At 42.1% G+C, this 18815-nt stretch overlaps 1 long non-coding RNA gene across 1 annotated transcript in view; it reads left to right on the plus strand.

The window, feature by feature from the left end:
• LOC145530575 (uncharacterized) overlaps window positions 1–18815 on the plus strand; it is a 170153-nt gene that overhangs the window by 130950 nt on the left and 20388 nt on the right. The window contains exon 6 of the long non-coding RNA XR_014071910.1: window positions 17289–17466. This is a non-coding gene — a long non-coding RNA (uncharacterized LOC145530575). The remainder of the gene's footprint in view (window positions 1–17288; window positions 17467–18815) is intronic.

The raw sequence follows: 18815 nt of genomic DNA on the forward strand, positions 1-18815 counted from the left end.
CAGCTTGAACATCTGGAAGTTCACGGTTCATGTATTGCTGAAGCCTGGCTTGGAGAATTTTAAGCATTACTTTACTAGCGTGAGAGATGAGTGCTATTGTGCGGTAGTTTGAGCATTCTTTGGCATTGGCTTTCTTTGGGATTGGAATGAAAAGTGACCTTTTCCAGTCCTGTAGCCACTGCTGCATTTTCCAGATTTGCTGGCATATTGAATGCAGCACTTTCACAGCGTCATCGTTCAGGATTTGAAATAGCGCAACTGGAATTCCATCACCTCCACTAGCTTTGTTCATAGTGATGCTTTCTAAGGCCCACTTGACTTCACATTCCAGGATGTCTGGCTCTATGTGAGTGATCACACCATCATGGTTATCTGGGTCGTGAAGATCTTTTTGAACAGTTCTTCTGTGTATTCTTGCCACCTCTTCTTAATATCTTCTGCTTCTGTTAGGTCCATACCATTTCTATCCTTTAGTGAGCCCATCTTTGCATGAAATGTTCCCTTGGTATCTCTAATTTTCTTGAAGAGATCTCTGGTCTTTCCTATTCTATTGTTTTCCTCTATTTCTTTGCATTGATCGCTGAGGAAGGCTTTCTTATCTCTCCTTTCTATTCTTTGGAACTCTGCATTCAGATGGGTATATCTTTCCTTTTCTCCTTTGCTTTTCACTTCCCGTCTTTTCACAGCTATTTGTAAGGGCTCCTCAGACAGCCATTTCGCTTTTTTGTGTTTCTTTTTCTTGGGGATGGTCTTGATTCCTGCCTCCTGTACAATGTCATGAACCTCCATCCATAGTTCATCAGGCATTCTGTCTATCAGATCTAGTCCTTTAAATCTATTTCTGACTTCCACTGTATAGTCATAAGCGATTTGATTTAGGTCATATCTGAATGGTCTAGTTGTTTTCCCCACTTTCTTCAATTTCAGTCTGAATTTGGCAATAAGGAGTTCATGATCTGAGCCACAGTCAGCTACCAGTCTTGTTTTTGCTGATTGTATAGAGCTTCTCCATCTTTGGCTGCAGAGAATATAATCAATCTAATTTCGGTGTTGACCATCTGGTGATGTCCATGTGTAGAGTCTTCTTTTGTGCGGTTGGAAGAGGGTGTTTGCTATGACCAGTGCATTCTCTTGGCAGAACTCTATTAGCCTTTGCCCTGCTTCATTCTGTACTCTAAGGCCAAATTTGCCTGTTACTCCAGGTGTTTCTTGACTTCCTACTTTTGCATTCCAGTCCCCTATAATGAAAAGGACATCTTTTTTGGGTGTTAGTTCTAGAAGGTCTTATAAGTCTTCATAGAACTGTTCAGCTTCTTCGGCGTTACTGGTCAGAGCATAGATTTGAATTACCATGATATTGAATGGTTTGCCTTGGAAACGAACAGAGATCATTCTGTCATTTTTGAGACTGCACCCAAGTACTGCGTTTCAGACTCTTTTGTTGACTATGATGGCTATTCGATTTCTTCTAAGGGATTCTTGCCCACAGTAGTAGATATAATGGTCATCTGAGTTAAATTCACCCATTCCAGTCCATCTTAGTTCACTGATTCCTAGAATGTGGATGTTCACTCTTGCCATCTCCTGTTTGACCACTTCCAATTTGCCTTGATTCATGGACCTAACATTCCAGGTTCCTATGCAATATTGCTCTTTCGAATCCTGCTTCTATCACCAGTCCCATTCACAACTGGGTGTTGTTTTTGCTTTGGCTCCATCCCTTCATTCTTTCTGAAGTTATTTCTCCACTGATCTCCAGTAGCCTACTTAGGTTTGTAATAAAGTTACAACACTCCATCCCAAGTATATCTCTCTTTACCATGTTTGGTTTTCTCTAAATTTTTTTTTTAACAAATGTGTAAGGATATTTTTATATTTTAATTACATGATAATTAACCTTAAGTTAAACAGTTACTTAAAAAGCTTTCATGACTCCAGTTTCTCAGACCAAGCAGATCTGCTGTTGTCTGGTAGTAACCAGGAATGTCCATAGTGTTTGGCCTTGGACAAGATACAATTAGATAAGAGAGTTTAAAAAAGGGATGGGCAGTCGGCTGTTCTACTGAGAGACTCCTATGGGGAATTCCCGTGGTGCCCTGTGCATCTCTTTCCATGGCCCTGTCCTCTTGTATCATTATTGACTGTCTTCTAGCCACTCTCTGCCTTTTAGCTACAGATTCTAACACAGTTAGCTCCTGGAGGAAAATAGGTGTTCAATATGTATTTGTTGATTGGCAGGGGGTGATGAATAAATGTACAAATCCCTTTGAAATAGATATGAAAACATTTCACTGAAGGTATGGGATTTGATCTGGACTGGGATAATGGCAGATGTGACGTAAGAGCCAAGTTGACAGATCAAATGCAGGAGGTGCAGTTCAGCTTGAGCTTCAGATAAACAACAAATGATTTTTCACGGTAGGTGTGTCCCGTGAAGTATTTGGAACATGCTTATACTAAAAAAATGATTCAATGACTCTTTTTTGTAAGTATAAGATTTCCCAGTTTGCATGGAATGTACTTATACTAAACATGTTTGTTGTTTGTCTGAAATTCAAGCTTAACTGGACATCCTGTATATACATTTGCAAAATCTGGCACTACTAAAGAGAGGAATACAGAATAAATGGAATATTAAGTTATGGAAATGGCAAGCGAAAACTAGGGAGAATTTTTGCTTTTAAGAGAATTTGAGTCTTTGAGTAGGAACGTCTGAGTGGAGAATCGTGATGCAGGGCAGCGCTCAAAAAAGACCCTCTTTTTCCACACTGATTTTTCTTTACAAAAATGTATATTCCAGTTTCTGAATACCCTCCACCCACCTTATTCTCTTTACATCAGCACAAGTGCTATTGCAGGTGGAGGACAAAGGGTTTTCAACACGCAACCTTTTGGTCATTGAACCTGGAAAGACATTAATACCTTGTGTGCCGCTGACTATACAACAAATAGTACATGACTGTGTGTTCATGAAAAATGTGAGTCACAATAAACAAACGTTTAGACATTTCAGATGGCTTTATTGGAGCTCTTCACTATAAAAAACTGACCATATTGTTTCCTTTAGATAGATTCAGCCCTGAACTTTGACAGGTGCTGTGTAATTTAGTTGAGTCTTTGCTCTTTCAATTTACTTATTATAAAAGAGAGCTTGTGTTATTTCTCCCACATCAACATCTTTTCTCTTCTTTCCCTTTCTTTTCTTTCCCCTTCCTTCCTCTCTCTTTACTGGTTCAGTGAGTCAATGTCTTTTAAATAATCTGGAAACAAAAATATTGACAGTTTTTTTTTTTTAATCAATCACACTATTTCTGTTCAATACCATAATAATATACTGTTTTTTCAGCATATGCTCTGTTTTAGGATGGGCCTTATAAAAAGTCAATTGAAACAAAACCAATATATACTTTCAGGTGCTCCTGTTGAAAAACAAGATGAAACATTTAAGCTAGCTCTGAAATTAGCATTCTTTTGCTTTGTGCTGAGAATCTTGACTACAAAGTCACAGTACCCAGTTGTCCTCATTAGCAGAAATTCTTCTCATCTGTTCCACTTTTCAACTTTCAGACCTTAAGGCATCGAAGAGACACAGATCCAGAAAGAAGAAACCATAGAAACTGAGAAGCAAAGTGGAGGGAGGATAAAGAGAGATGAAGTATTTTCTATCAACATTCATAACCTTTTCTTATTAAACCTAATTTCGTATTCAGCATTTGTAAAGTGACTTGTTTACAACAGAAAAAGGTACAGAACACTAAACTTCACAGGGATGAAAGATGATTTAGAGATAAACTAAAGGATAATTGAGAAGCATGATCTCAAAGAATAATAACCTTGCTTATAAATATTATTTTATTTTAGTGGAGCCATAGCTAGTGTGTTACGCAAGTTATCTGAGAATGTCACACGGCTTGATTCACCACTTTCTTTCCTTCTGTAATTTTTTTCACTCTTTTTTCTCTTTTGAGTTTCATATATATACACTCTACAGAGAGTATTCTTCATTGCCGGTAAGAGGAACAAAAGGGGAAAATAAACATTAAGTTGATAGAGTCAGCAATGTCTGCAGAATAAAATAAAATAAATATAAACAAATACAAAGTAAATCAAAGGATATTTATCCAAAATACAATCTTTGATTTGACTTGGAAAATATTTACTCAAGGCTTTCCTCATGCCAAGCTGTTTTAGGCATGGCAGGGAATACAATGATACAGTCAGTCTTTACTTTGAAGGTGAATATGGTTTGATGGTGGCAAGAGAAAAAAAAAGATTCAATATGCGAATGATTATAGCATAGAGCAGATGAAATAAGGGCCCAAGGAGAGGTATACCCCCAGTCTTAAAAGCGGTTTGATGGAGAGAGATTATATCTTGTGCTGAGAGTGGGAGGACATGGTGGTTGTGGTTGGCAGGGAAGTAAAATTTGATATGGAAAGTGAGGGAGATGGGGGGAGAAAGGAGGGAAGAGCTTTCTGGTAGAAACATTATTATGTATCATTGAGAGAGATCACAGGGAACATCCAATATTCCAGCCTTGCTGCAGGGTATCCTGTATGGAGGCAGTCGAAGCAGATGGAGCTGGAAAGGTGGGTGGGGGCTAACTTGGGAGGGCTTTGAAGAAGCCAGAAGGAAGCTGGTGGTCCTGGGGGGGAGAGCTGAGAACCCAAGTCAGGGGGCCTACTGGCTTGAGCAGGGGACTGGCTGGTCTGAGGCAGTCAACTCATCGCTGCTTCATATTTAGCTGTGTCTCACTTCTGTTCCAGGGCTCCCCTGTGTGGCTCAGACAGTTAAGAATCTACCTGCAATGTGGGAGACCTGGGTTCGATCCCTGGGTTGGGAAGATCCCCTGGAGAAGGGAATGGCTACCCACTCCAGTATTCTAGCCTGGAGAATTCCGTGGACAGAGGAGCCTGGTGGGCTACAGTCCATGGCGTCGCAGGGTAGGACTGAGTGACTAACATGTTCACACTTCTCTTCCAAACACTTCCTCCTTCCTAGGAAGCCAGGAATCAGAACAGGAGTAGGGAATGTGCCAAGGTTGCCTCTACTTGATGGCTAGTTTTTTTCCCACTTCTATATAATGAAAGCAACATTTAAAAATGCTATGGATCACTCTTTCAACCACAAAGTGCTGGAGAAAAGACTGAGCTCCAACCAGCTCCAAAGGTGTATCTCTGCTGATTTTTCTGGTCCTGCTCAGGAGGCCCTTCCATCCTCCCAGCATGCACTTGAGCCAGTCCCTCCATCACCCAAGTTCTTATTTCTCATTGGTTGGTTACCTTTGGCGAGGGTGTCCTGAGGGAGGCACTGGAGGACAGGTATCCACAACTGAAGACAGAAGAGATGGAGGCTAGAGGACACACACAAAAACGTCCCCGCTGAGAGTATGAAAAGTGGAAACCCAGAAGATGAATTGTCATGAGGTCCAAGTACCAGCAGGGAGGAAAGGCTAAAGAGTCAGGATTCAAAGAATGATGGGAAGATTGTGGATGGAAGATGATTTACTGAAATAAGAATGTCAAGTATCATATATTAACGCATATATATGGAATCTAGAAAGATGGTACTGACGATCCTTCATGCAGGGCAGCAAAGGAGACACAGACATAAAGAACGGACTTTTGGACACAGCAGGAGAAGGAGAGGGTGGGATGATTTGAGAGAATAACGTTGAAACTTATACATCGTGTGCTTGCGTGCCAAGTTGCTTCCATCGTGTCCAATTCTTTGAGACCCGGAGGACTGTAACCCACCAGACTCCTCTGTCCGTGGGATTCTATGGGCAAGAATCCTGGAGTGGGTTGCCATGCTCTCCTCCAGGGGATGTTCCTGACCCAAAGATTGAATCTGAGGCTTCTGAGGCTCCTGAATTGCAGGAGGATTCTTCACCACTGAGCCACCGAGGAAGCCCAAACATACACATTACCATATGTAAAATAGATAGGCAGTGGGAGTTCAATGTATGACTCAGGGAACCCAAAGCCGGTCCTCTGTGACTGCCTGGAGGGATGGGAAGGGGAGGGAGGTGGTGGGATGGGGGGAGGGTCATGAGGGAGGGGACATATGTATGCTTATGGCTGATTCATGTTCATGTATGGTGGAGGCCATCACAATATTGTACTGTAATTATCCTTCAATTAAAATAAATAAATTAAAAAGAAAAGAATGTCTAAGACTGAGATGCCTGGAACATGGCCCTGTTGGGTAATACCTCTTTAAAATTCACTTTGTAATATTGAAGTTTCAGATATTGTCACCTGAAGTTTTGATCTCTTCCTGAATGGATATTTAAACTAAAAATGTCCCTGGTCTCTGCCCACCTCAGTTCTTTGTGCTTCTCAATGTATCAAGATGTTCTATCCTTTCATCAATCCTGTGGGTTTGGGGCTATTATATTCTCACTTCATAGATAAAGAACTTGAAGTAGGAGGAGGGGAAGTGACTTGCTCAAGCCCACACAGTCTGGAAGTGGTGACATTGGAATTTAGCTTACAAAGGAAAACAGAGAAAAAGGCAATTATACAGGTAAAGAGCCTAGGAATGTGAATAAAAAAGGCAGTGTTCTGATGTTCACATCCTAGAAATGCAGGTAAACATTACACATGGATATTGTCAAGGATTTATTGACATAAATAGATGGTTACTTAGATTGGGAACTCACAACATGAAGAGTTAGTTTTTCACAAACTATCTGCACAAATATATTAAAATTGGTGAAGGAGTTCTTTGGTGTATGTTTGTCTGGCTTCGTTACTTTGTTGGTCTTGTCACTTTGACTGAGATCATACACAGGACAGAGCGATGTAAAGAGATGTTTTTCCTTTCCCTGGTTCTGAGCTGCTGGACTTAGCCTGCAGCTCAGCAACAGGAACAAATGCATCTGTCTCGACAATAAATGGGCTTTCGCATCCTGGGCGCTTCTTGGGAAGGACATTTGAGATCTCAGGCACGTCGGCACAAGGCCGTTTCACATCCGTCTGAGTCAGCTCGGTGAGGGCAACACACTCATTAACGAAATGGATGCTCAGGGGACCCTGTGAATAAACACAGCTGGGGAGCTGTGTGCTGGGCCACAGAGGGGAGACCGCTCTTCTGGAATACGAAGTGATCCTTGTGGCTCAGAGAGAAGTAATTGTGGACAGTTTTCCCACTTCTTTGAGAGACGTGTTGGGGTCCCTCTTTAATAAGCCAGACTGAGACTCTGAGCTAATCCCCAGAGGGTCGGGTGAAGTGTCAAGGCAGAGGTCTGTGCCAAAGTGTGGTCTGGTAGAGATGGTGATGATGATGATATTAATAACAATATATATAAAGTGCTCTTTCATAAGCCAGGCACTCGGCAAACGTGTTTGCTGAACGCACATTTGTCTGGCACTGGCCTTTAATTAATTTATTTTTAAAATATCCGTTTATGTATGTATTTGGCTGAGCCATCTCAGTTGCAGCACGTGGGGTCTTGCTTCTTTGTGGCGGTGTGCGGGATCTTAAGGTGCAGCATTTGAGTGCTTCGTTGCAGCTTGTTGGTTCTAGTTGCCTAACTAGGGATAGATGCCTTCCACACAGCTTCTCCCATGACTGCTGTCCTCCTTCAGCAGTGAGCGCCGTTTCCTGGGAAGCCACAGGGGCACGTGGATTATGGAGATGGGCAGGAGGACATGGATGGTCAGTGGGAGCCTGTATCCCAGAAATGGAAGGTGTGGTTGGCTCATATGTCAAGTTTATATGAATTAAGTGAGCATGATGGACATGAAGGGCTTCCCAGGCGGCCCTAGTGATAAAGAACCCACCTGCCAATGCAGGAGACGTAAGAGATGCTGGTTTGATCCCTGGGTCAGGAAGGTCCCCTGTGGGAGGACACAGCAACCCACTCCAGTATTCTTGCCTGGAGAATCCCATGGACAGAGGAGACTGGCGGGCTACAGCCCATAGAGTCGCAAGAGTTGGACACGACTCAAGTGACTTAGCACACACGCATGATGGTTATGAAATAGTTCAAGCAATTAATTATGAATGTTGTGTCTGACTCTTTGTGACCCCATGGACTATACATTCCATAGAATTCTCCAGGCCAGAATACTGGAATGGGTAGCCTTTCCCTTCTCCAGAGGATCTTCCCAACCCAGGGATCAAACCCAGGTCTCCCACATTGCAGGGGGTTTCTTTACCAGCTGAGCCACAAGGGAAGCCCAAGAATACTGGAGTGGGTAGGCTATCCCTTCTCCAGGGGATCTTCCCAACCCAGGAAGTGAACCAGGGTCTCCTGCATTGCAGGCGGATTCTTTACCAACTGAGCTATTAGGGAAGCCCAATTATGGACGAGGCTATACTCAAACACCTAGACAGAGTCAGATATACTACCACTCTCCGTTGATCCATGCCTTTGGTTCTGCAGTCCTTTTCAGTACAATGCTTAGCATCATATACCTTAAACTGAAGTTGATTCATTGGATGAAAACTATTTATTGGCCTAGTGAAAAATACTATTTTTTGATCTGATGGCATATCATTTATAATTGTGTGTTAGTCATGCAGTCATATCAGACTCTTTGTGACTCCATGGCCTGTAGCCTACCAGACTTTTTGTGCATGGAATTCTCCAGACAAGAAAACTGGAGTAGGTTGCCATTCCCTTCTCCAGGGGATTTTTCCCGACCCAGGGATTTAACCTGGGTCTACTGCATTGCAGGCAGATTCTTTACCATCTTAGCTACCAGGGAAGCTGATCATTTATAACTACCAGAATGTAAAGTCTTTCTCCCACTCTATTCTTATAATAAGGAAGTGCAGTTGATTCTTTTTATTTGAGGTATAAATATTCTTTTTTTTTTTTTACTATACTTATCTCTTTTCTTTTATTCTCTACGTGATCTATTTGACTTTAGTCTGCTTATTGGCATTTCATCTATACAAATCGGTAGTAGAAATAGGAGACCAAACTTAAGTTATTTAAGTGTGGTAGATGTTGTGACAAAGACAAAATAAAAGGTTTTTGGAAAATATAATAGAATTATTGGATCATTAATTTCAATTATGTTTTTACCTATTAGCTCAAACAATTAATAGTTGGCTGACACCGGAACTTACGGAGAGGTGAGGCGTAAACATCTTTAGTGAGTGGCTACACACAAGTCTTACCTTACTTATATGCAAAGCAGTCTTCTTAGGCAACAATAGATCTAAAGGTCTAGTTGTGATCAGCAATTAAAGTTTATTATCAGTTAAAAGGTTAATTCTTTCAACAGCTAAAGACAGTTAAAGAGATGTATTTTGTAGTAGGAAATTTATGACACAAGCCACTATCTCACTGGATATGCAGGGTACTCACCTCATCAGAATTAGTGTAGAGGAGATTCTGTTCATGTTTTCCCAAGGTCAAAGCCAAAGGGATAGAGAAAGTTTAAAAAGAAGGCAGCTAAGCAGAATGCTCAACTTGACATGTTATTATTTTTATATGTTTTGTACCAATAAAATATCAAGCAAAGGAGACAAGTAACCTTTTACCATTTAGGACCAGAGGGAAAAAAATCAGGTTATATGATTATATCTGGTGCCTACAAGATTATAGCTGCAGTGACATAAGAAGCAATAAGCCAAAATATATCGATTCATTAGTGGTTAGTTTAGATCCTTTTTTCATTTTGATTTAGAGGGGACCATTTATTGAACATCTACTGTGCCAGGCGCTACACTATGATGATTTTTCACCTGCTAAGTTATTTCATTCTTCTAATAACCTTGTGATTACTGACAAATGAGAACATTTTTTAAAACATTCATTAGTAAATCCGGTCAATATTGATGGTAGATGCAGTCAGTATTGATCAAATGTTGGGTTATTGATTATAATATGCAGATATAGATCTAAGGAAACAAAGAACAAAAAAAGGATGGACTGAAATGACTTCAGGATGCTTTCCTTGACGTCAGATTAAAATCTAAAAACGTGTAAATTGTTTTTGATAGTGCAATACAGCAAAACAGCTATTTGGTGATGGTCATTAGTTTAATTCTCTTATCATATTATTAGCATTATTCTGTTTCATTTATAGACTCTCTCCAATGATCTGTCTTATAAATATGTATTTTCAGCCACCAGGGAAACCAAGCCTGATGGCTTTAATACCTCCCACAAATTCCTTTTCCCTTCAAAATGTAGAGCATCGACATTGCTAATTATTAGAGGAATGCATATGAAAACTACAATGAGGTATTATCACACACTGGTCAGAATGGTCACCATCAAACATATCTGCAAATAATAAATGCTGGAGAGGGTGGAGAAAAAGAGACCCTCCTATAATGTCGGCTCATCTCCTGACTGCAACCTCATTAGAGATCGTGAACCAGACCACCCAGCTAAGCCACTTCTGAATTCCCTCCCCACAGAAACATGAGATTAAAAAAAAAGCTATTGCTTTAAGCCAGTAAGCATTGGATAATTTGTTACACAAACAACAATAACTAATTAATATGCAAAGAGAGAAGATTTATGTGTCAGTACAAATTAATCTGTGTTATCAGAAGAAAACAAGTTGTTTTTGCTCAAGAAGACAGAGCCTAAAGTCAAAATTGCACACTTGTGTTTTGTTGGTGAATGCAGTCTGAGGGAAACAAGGTCGGGGGTGGGGGGAAACTGAGGCAAGGATGACAGGAGGAAATTCAAAGCAGAGCCCAACAAAGCTGGCTGTAGTTTCTTAAGACAATGCAGTTGGTTACTCGGTTGCAGGAGATGTCTTTACAGAGGTGGTATAGAAACACTCTGTCTTGGAGGAGCCAAATGGGGAGGAAGGGAGAGGAATTTGCCTGCTGGTTTCTTCCTGTCTGTCTTAGGTCGAAGTGCTTGCCATGAAGCACGAGCTTTCCACACTCCTTGCTAGGAAGTTTTGTCACCCTGGACAACCAGTCAAAAGCCCTTGCATGGGTCTCCTCATGTTGAATCTGGGTCCTGGGACTGTTGTAGTTCTTGCAGGCATGGATGGAATGCAGCCATCACGAAGCCCTCTAGAGAGGCGAAGAAAATTGATAGTGTCAGGAGACGAGAAGCAATGACTGCAGAAAGGTGTGTCTTCAGTGGAGCCATTCTGGCCAGGAGAGGAGCAGAGGAAGTGGCTGAGACCCAGGGGGCAGACGGGGCTGAGTATATCTGGAATGATGCATAAACTGCCCTGGTGTCCAATTGAAGGCACATTGTATCTGTGTATGAAGACTAGTACAGTGTGAAGGAACATAAGCTCATCTTTGCAAAAATAGCATCTTAGAGTGAGCAGCCATGAAACTAAAAGACGCTTACTCCTTGGAGGGAAAGTTATGACTAACCTAGACAGCATATTAAAAAGCAGAGACAGTACTTTGCCAACAAAGGTCCGTCTAATCAAGGCTATGGTTTTTCCAGTGGTCATGTATGGATATGAGAGTTGGACTATAAAGAAAGCTAAGTGCTGAAGAATTGATGCTTTTGAACTGTAGTGTTGGAGAAGACTCTTGAGAGTCCCTCGGACTGCAAGGATATCCAACCAGTCTATCCTATAGGAAATCAATCCTGAATGTTCACTGGAAGGACTGATGTTGAAGCTGAAACTCCAATACTTTGGCCACCTCGTGCGAAGAGCTGACTCATTTGAAAAGACCATGCTGGGAAGGATTGGGGGCAGGAGGAGAAGGGGACGACAGAGGATGAGATGGTTGGATGGCATCACCAACTCGGTGGAGGTGAGTTTGGTTAAACTCTGGGAGTTGGTGATGGACAGGAAGGCCTGGTGTGCTGCGGTCCATGGGGTTGCAAAGAGCTGGACACGACTGAGCAACTGAACTGAACTGAACTGATAGTGAGCAGAAGTTCAGGTTCAGGAGTTGGAATCCCAGTATGTGACCCTAGGCATGTGATATAACCCTTACGGGTCTCAGTTTTCTCATCTTTACAATAGAGATAAAGTAGTAGGAGTTTGAGTTAATAGATACACAATACTTGTGTATTGTCAGACAGAGTCTGACACAGGGTAAGTGCTAGATAAACATTAGCTGTGAGCTAATACTACTGCCTACTAGGGGCTTGTGCTTATGAAGAAGAGACAAATACCAGCATGAAACATGAACTTAGGACTCGCCTCAGGGTTTAGGGGTTCAGAATCTGCCTGCCAGTGCAGAGGACAAGGGTTCAGTCCCTGGTCTGGGAAGATCCCACATTCCTTGGGGCAACTAAGCCTGTGCACCCCGACTCCTGAAGCCTGCGTGCCCTAGGACCTGTCCTCTGCAACAAGAGAAGCCCCCACAGGGAGCAGCCTGCCCACCAAAACCCCAAAACTAGAGAGTAAACTGTGTCCCCCCACCCCCAGCTGCAACTAGAGAAAGCCCGCATGTGGCAATGAAGACCCAGCGCAGTCAAAAATAAAGAAAATTTTAAAAACCCCTTGAAACTAAAAAGCGAGTGAACAAAAACACTTACATTGAATGTAGGTCAAGGTTAGATGGAGAATTTTGCATGTTAAAGGCAAATTAACCAGCGAGTGTTTCTGTTAACTTGTAGTTGGAAATGCAAACATGGTAGATTCTTATCATTATTTCTGTTTCTTCGATGGCTGATTAGTTGAGAATATAGAAACAATAACATATTTATTAGCTACCATCCTTGTGCCGGGGCTGTTTAAGTTCTTTTACATGTTATCTGATTTGTACACACCACCCAAGGGTGAAGTTCACATCTCTCCTGCTTTCTAACTAAATTGGTTGGACTTGGGATAAAGTTTGGTTCAAAATCCCCAAATTAAAAATCGAGTAAAGAAATAAACAGAAATCGGGGTAGATTTACCAGATTGGCTTTAAACTGCACAGCTTTCTGTCTGAAGGAAGCAAAAGCAATAATGAGGAAACAAGGTGATAAAAAAGAAAATTAAGTCTGCCTGCCAGTCACATCTGGAAAACTGGAGGCTGGAGTCAGGAAGGAGGGGAAAATCACACATATCAGTCCAACAAATGTCTCATGTCAGTGTTCATTACATACTGGGCATTTTGCTAGATTCAGGTTCTACAAACATGAAAGATAAAGTCCTTGACCTCAAGGTTGTCAGGTGGGGATGCTGATGATCAGTTTTTAAAATGGCTATAATTCAACGAGAAGTAGAATAATAAATGTGTGTTGAAGTTTGTAGGGACTTCTAACCATGCAAGGATAACTGATATGGGTCTATCTCCTCCTGTAATCAACTATAATGCTGATCAATACAGAGAAAATACTGTTTTCAGATATTGGACAGTAGACAGCACAGCCATGTGAGGTTTGAACAAGGGACATTGACAGTCTTAGAGTAGACCCAGGTTCCCGCCTGAAATCACCTTTTGGTCCTTGGAGCAGGGAGAGGAAATGAAAGCAGAGCATGTTTGCACCGAGCTAAGACGGTAGAGGAGGGAACTGGACGGAACTGGAGTTTGCAGGGTAAAGGCTGGAGTGAGGCTGGGAAAAGGACAGTGACCACGGGGCTATAAAGGAATAAGTCCCAGAGCTGGCACTGTCGCTGGTCAATTGCTAAGTCGTGTCCGACTCTTTGGGACCCCATGGACTGCAGCACGCCAGGCTTGTCTGTCCCAGCTGACACCAGGAGACATTCAGTTTCCGACAAGGCAGATAGAGACCTTGCAGGATACCTAGGGCATTCGGTTGAGAGCCCAGAGGCCATGTCTTAGCAGAGACTCCAAAAGTTCATGCCTTAGAGATAAAGTCCCCCAATAAAGACTATTCTAGACTTGCTGTAATAAACCCTAGAATCAAGTATCCAAAAGATCAGTCAAGCTGATATCCACCTTAAACACCTGCTCAGACAAACTCAACACTCCTTAAGGAACCTAGCAAAATACAACATAATAGTCACAAAATCTACTATCTGATGAAAAAGCACTGGACATGAAAAAAAGGGGAAGGACTCCCTCGGTGGTCCAGTGGTTATGTCTTGTCCTTTCAATGCAGGAAGTAGGGGTCTGATCCTTGGTAGAGGAGCTAAAACCCCACATGCCTTGGGGCCAAAAAACCAAAACTAAAACAGAAGCAATATTGTAGTGAACTCAACAAAAACTTTAAAAATGGTCCATATCAAAAAGATCTTAAAAAAAAAAACAAAGGGGATAAAAATGTGGCCCATGGTTAGGGTAGAAATAAGTCAACTAACAATAAGCCCCTGAATGACAATAGATAAATTAACAGACAAGGAGTTTAAAACTGCTGTCATAAATATGCTCAAAGATTTAAAGAGTAAACATAAACATAATGAAGGTGATAATTAAAGATATAAGAAGAACCAAGGGTAGTTACAAAGCTGAAAAATACAATATCTGAAATAAAAAAATAAATTAGATGGGCTTACCAGATGATGAGACACTGCAGATGTAAAGGTCAAAGTACTTGAAGACAGCAACACGAATTCTTCAAACTGAAGTACAGAAGACAATGATTTCAGTAGAGATCGCAAATCTACAAGATGAATTTCAATGCTGTACCCATTTTTAGGAGAGGAAGTTGAGACATGGAGAGATGAAAAGCTTGCTAAAAGGTCACACAGTAGGAAGTGTGTGTGTGTATGATGGGGGGAGTATATTGGGACACAGGATGATCAAGAGTACAAAAGGTGTTAATACTTAAGAGAAATTCGAGAGGAAGTAAGTGGTAAGTACCCTTGGTCTTTAAGATCTTTTTTTTTGATGCGGACCATTTCTTACAAGTCTTTATAGAATTTGTTACAATGTTTTATGTTTATTTTGTTTTATAATTGGGAGACAAGTGGAATCTTAACTCCCCAACTAGTAATGGACCCTGCACCCCCTACATGGAACGTGAAGTCTCAACCCCTGGACCACCAGGGAAGCCCCTAAGTGCTCTTGGTCTTGAGGGACTATTTTGCTCACCAGGAAAGAAAGGAATGCTGTTCAGACTGAAGGAATAAGCACAGGTGGAAACGCAGAGGGATTTTTTTGGTCATATTTTAGTTTTCCCAAAGTTGTGGTTGTTCGGTTGCTAAGTTGTGTCCAACTCTTCGAGACCCCATGGACTGCAGCAGGCAGACTTCCCTGCCCTTCACTATCTCCCAGAATTTGCTCAAACTCATGTCCATTGAGTCGATGATGCCATCCAAACATCTCGTCCTCTGTCGTCCCCTTCTCCTCCTGCCCTCAATCTTTCCCCACATGAGGGTCTTTCCCAATGAGTCAGCTCTTCGCATCAGGTAGTTAAAATATTGGATTTTCAACTTAGCATCAGTCCTTCCAATAAATGTTTATGGTTGATTTCCTTTAGGATTGACTGGTTTGATCTCCTTGCAGTCCAAAGGACCCTCAAGAGTCTTCTCCAACACCACAGTTCAAAAGCATCAGATTTTCAGTGCTCAGCCTTCTTTATGGTCCAACTGTCACATCCATACATGACCACTGGAAAAACCAGAGTTATTGAGTTAGAACACTATGATGCTTTAGTAGAGGACGTGGCAGGTTTTTCTCAATTTGGTGCATGAGAATTTGCCTTCTTGCCTCAATTTGCCTTCTTCCTCTCTCTGTGTGTGATGTGAACCTTACATCATATCTCTGTAGTTCCCATGCCCCTGTGCTGACGATGCCTGGTGCAGAGGGAGCAGGAATTGCAGGTCAGCCTCCTCTTTCTGCCTGGCTTGCTGCTGTGGTTGCCGAGTATATGTTGTGCTGTACTTCTGTCATTATCACCCAAACTTCTACTTGTACAAATATCCTCACATGGTGGGTCAGGGTTGAAGAATTTCCATGCTTAATATAGCTCCTTCTACACTCAGAGAAGGAGAAATAGATTTTATATAGAATTATTTTTTCTCAATTTGGAAGCTTTATTTTTCTCAGTTGAATGTTTATAAAGTTTGTAAATCAGAGATAACATCATAGTTTTGATCTCATTATTTCAAATCACTCAGAACACAGAAAGTCTTTTGCCCCTTCAAATTCACACGTTGGAACCCCTAACCCACAATGTGACTGTATGTGCACATAGGGCCTTTGGGGGAATCAGTTCAGTTCAGTTGCTCAGTCGTGTCCGACTCTTTGCGACCCCATGAATCGCAGCACGCCAGGCCTCCCTGTCCATCACCAACTCCTGGAGCTTACCAAACCCATATCCATCGAGTCGGAGATGCCATCCAGCCATCTCATCCTCTGTCGTCCCCTCCTCCTCCTGCCCCCAATCCTTTCCAGCATTAGGGTCTTTTCCAGTGAGTCAACTCTTCACATGAGGTGGCCAAAGTATTGGAGTTTCAGCTTCAGCATCAGTCCTTCCAATGAACACCCAAGACTGATTTCCTTTAGGATGGATTGATTGGATCTCCTTGCAGTCCAAGGGACTCTCAGGAGTCTTCTCCAACACCACAGTTCAAAAGTATCAATTCTGCGGCGCTCAGCTTTCTTCACCATCCAACTCTCACATCCATACATGACCACTGGAAAAACAATAGCCTTGACTAGATGGACCTTTGTTGGCAAAGTAATGTCTCTGCTTTTAAATATGCTATCTAGGTTGGTCATAACCTTCCTTCCAAGGAGTAAGCGTCTTTTAATTTCATGGCTGCAATCACCATCAGCAGTGATTTTGGAGCCCCCAAAAATAAAGTCTGACACTGTTTCCACTGTTTCCCCATCTATTTCCCATGAAGTGATGGGACCAGATGCCATGATCTTAGTTTTCTAAACGTTGAGCTTTAAGCCAACATTTTCACTCTCCTCTTTCACCAAGAGGCTCTTTAGTTCTTCTTCGCTTTCTGCCATAAGGGTGGTGTCATCTGCATATCTGAGGTTCTTGATATTTCTCCCAGCAATCTTGATTCCAGCTTGTGTTTCTTCCAGCCCAGCATTTCTCATGATGTAGTCTGCATATAAGTTAAATAAGCAAGGTGACAATACACAGCCTTGACGTACTCCTTTTCCTATTTGGAACCAGTCTGTTGTTCCATGTCCAGTTCTAACTGTTGCATAATTAAGGTTAAAACAAGTCATAAGGATGGGGTCCTGACCTGATAGGATTAGTGCCCTATAAGAGGAGACACTGGAGAGTTCTCCCTCTCTTCTCCCTCTTAACCCTGGCAAATGGAGATCTCCCCACCCCCACCCTACCCCCGTTTTCTATAAGAGAGACACTAGCGATCAGAGTGGTTCAGTAACTAGTGGAGTATCAATGGCGCAAGGAAGTCAGCTGGAGTCTAAGGTCTGTGCTTTGAGCCATTGCAGTGCACTGAGTCATAACCACAAGTCCCAGGTTTGGAAGCCTCTCTTCATTGTCTGCTATTTATTTGCAGCTGCCGCCCCAGGATATCCGTCATGTCATGCTTTGTGTCTGCACATTTGGTGTAGCACTTGCAGGCCTGCAGAGACTGATGCCGTTGATATCTGTCATCTCCTCTGAGTGCCAGTTGGCCAAGCTTCCTCGGATGTGAACGACGAACAGGCAGCCTCTGACAGTCCCGAGATGGAGTGGTGAGTAGCGTGAGACAGCCATTTATTTTAAAACTGATCTCAGAGCCTCAGACGCTTTGTCATCTGTCTAAAACTGGTGCTGCTTTGGAAATCAGACTGTCATTTATTTAAGTGCAGCATGGTGACACATATCTGTGTGTGTGTGTGTGTGTGTGTGTGTGTGTTAGTTATTTAGTTGTGTCTGACTCTTTTTGACCCCATGAACTATAGCCCGCCAGTTTCCTCTGTCCATGGAATTCTCCAGACAAGAATACTGCAGTGGGTTGCCATTCCTTTCTCTAGGGGATCTTCCTGACCCAAGGATCAAATCTGGGTCTCCTGGCTTGCAGGCAGATTCTTTACTGTCTGAGCCACCAGAAAAGCCCCTGTAATTACCTGTTAGTTTCAGTGGTGACCGTTTAAAACAAGTGTTCTGCATTCAGCAATGAAACAAAGAACTGCCAACCTGAAGGTAAAAGGGAAGGATGTGAGGACATGAGACAAGGTGCTTCTAAAAATATTTCAAGAGCAGAATTAGCGCTTTAGTTAGCTACGACCTAAGATCTTCCAAAAATCACGTGCAAGCTTTTGTGGATATATACTGATGTACCTTTCTTTCTTTGATTCTTAAAGCTGTCTACAACTGATGGAAGGTAAAACATTCCTGCTTTAGTAAGGATGGCCGTGGATTCTTTGCTCGTCACATCTGAATTCAGGTTTTATTTGCAAGCTAGAGCAGGCTGGCAGCAGTTACTAGTTCTAACGACTGACATTTAGAGGGGAGGCAGGCTCCATTTCCACTGGGCCAGTGAAAGCTAACATTTAAAGACTGGATGCAATGATAGACATGAGCTGGCATGGTTCCCACGCTTGGATGTGTTACAGTCTGTGACGTCATAGCCTGTACGGAGGAAAATTTGAGATCCATTTCAAGACTTCTACTATCTTTATAACCTATGTAATGATATACTGTATACATAAAAATGCGATGTATCTACTTACATATGAGTGCATATGTATATGTCTGTACTACTGCTGCTAATCTTGTCAGTCATGTCCGACTCTGTGCGACCCCATAGATGGCAGCCTGTATATATGATATATGAGTATATATGTATAGGTATGGGTTGGAAGAAACACAAGCTGGAATCAAGATTGCCGGGAGAAATATCAATAACCTCAGATATGCGGATGACACCATCCTTATGGCAGAAAGTGAAGAAGAACTAAAGCGCCTCTTGATGAAGGTGAAGGAGGAGAGTGAAAAAGTTGGCTTAAAGCTCAACGTTCAGAAAACTAAGATCATGGCATCTGGTCCCATCACTCCATGGGAAATAGATGGGGAAACAGTGGAAACAGTGTCAGACTTT

This window comes from Giraffa tippelskirchi, chromosome 12, assembly GCF_054371585.1.
Source record: "Giraffa tippelskirchi isolate mGirTip1 chromosome 12, T2T-mGirTip1v1.2.pri, whole genome shotgun sequence".
Lineage (NCBI taxonomy): Eukaryota > Metazoa > Chordata > Mammalia > Artiodactyla > Giraffidae > Giraffa > Giraffa tippelskirchi.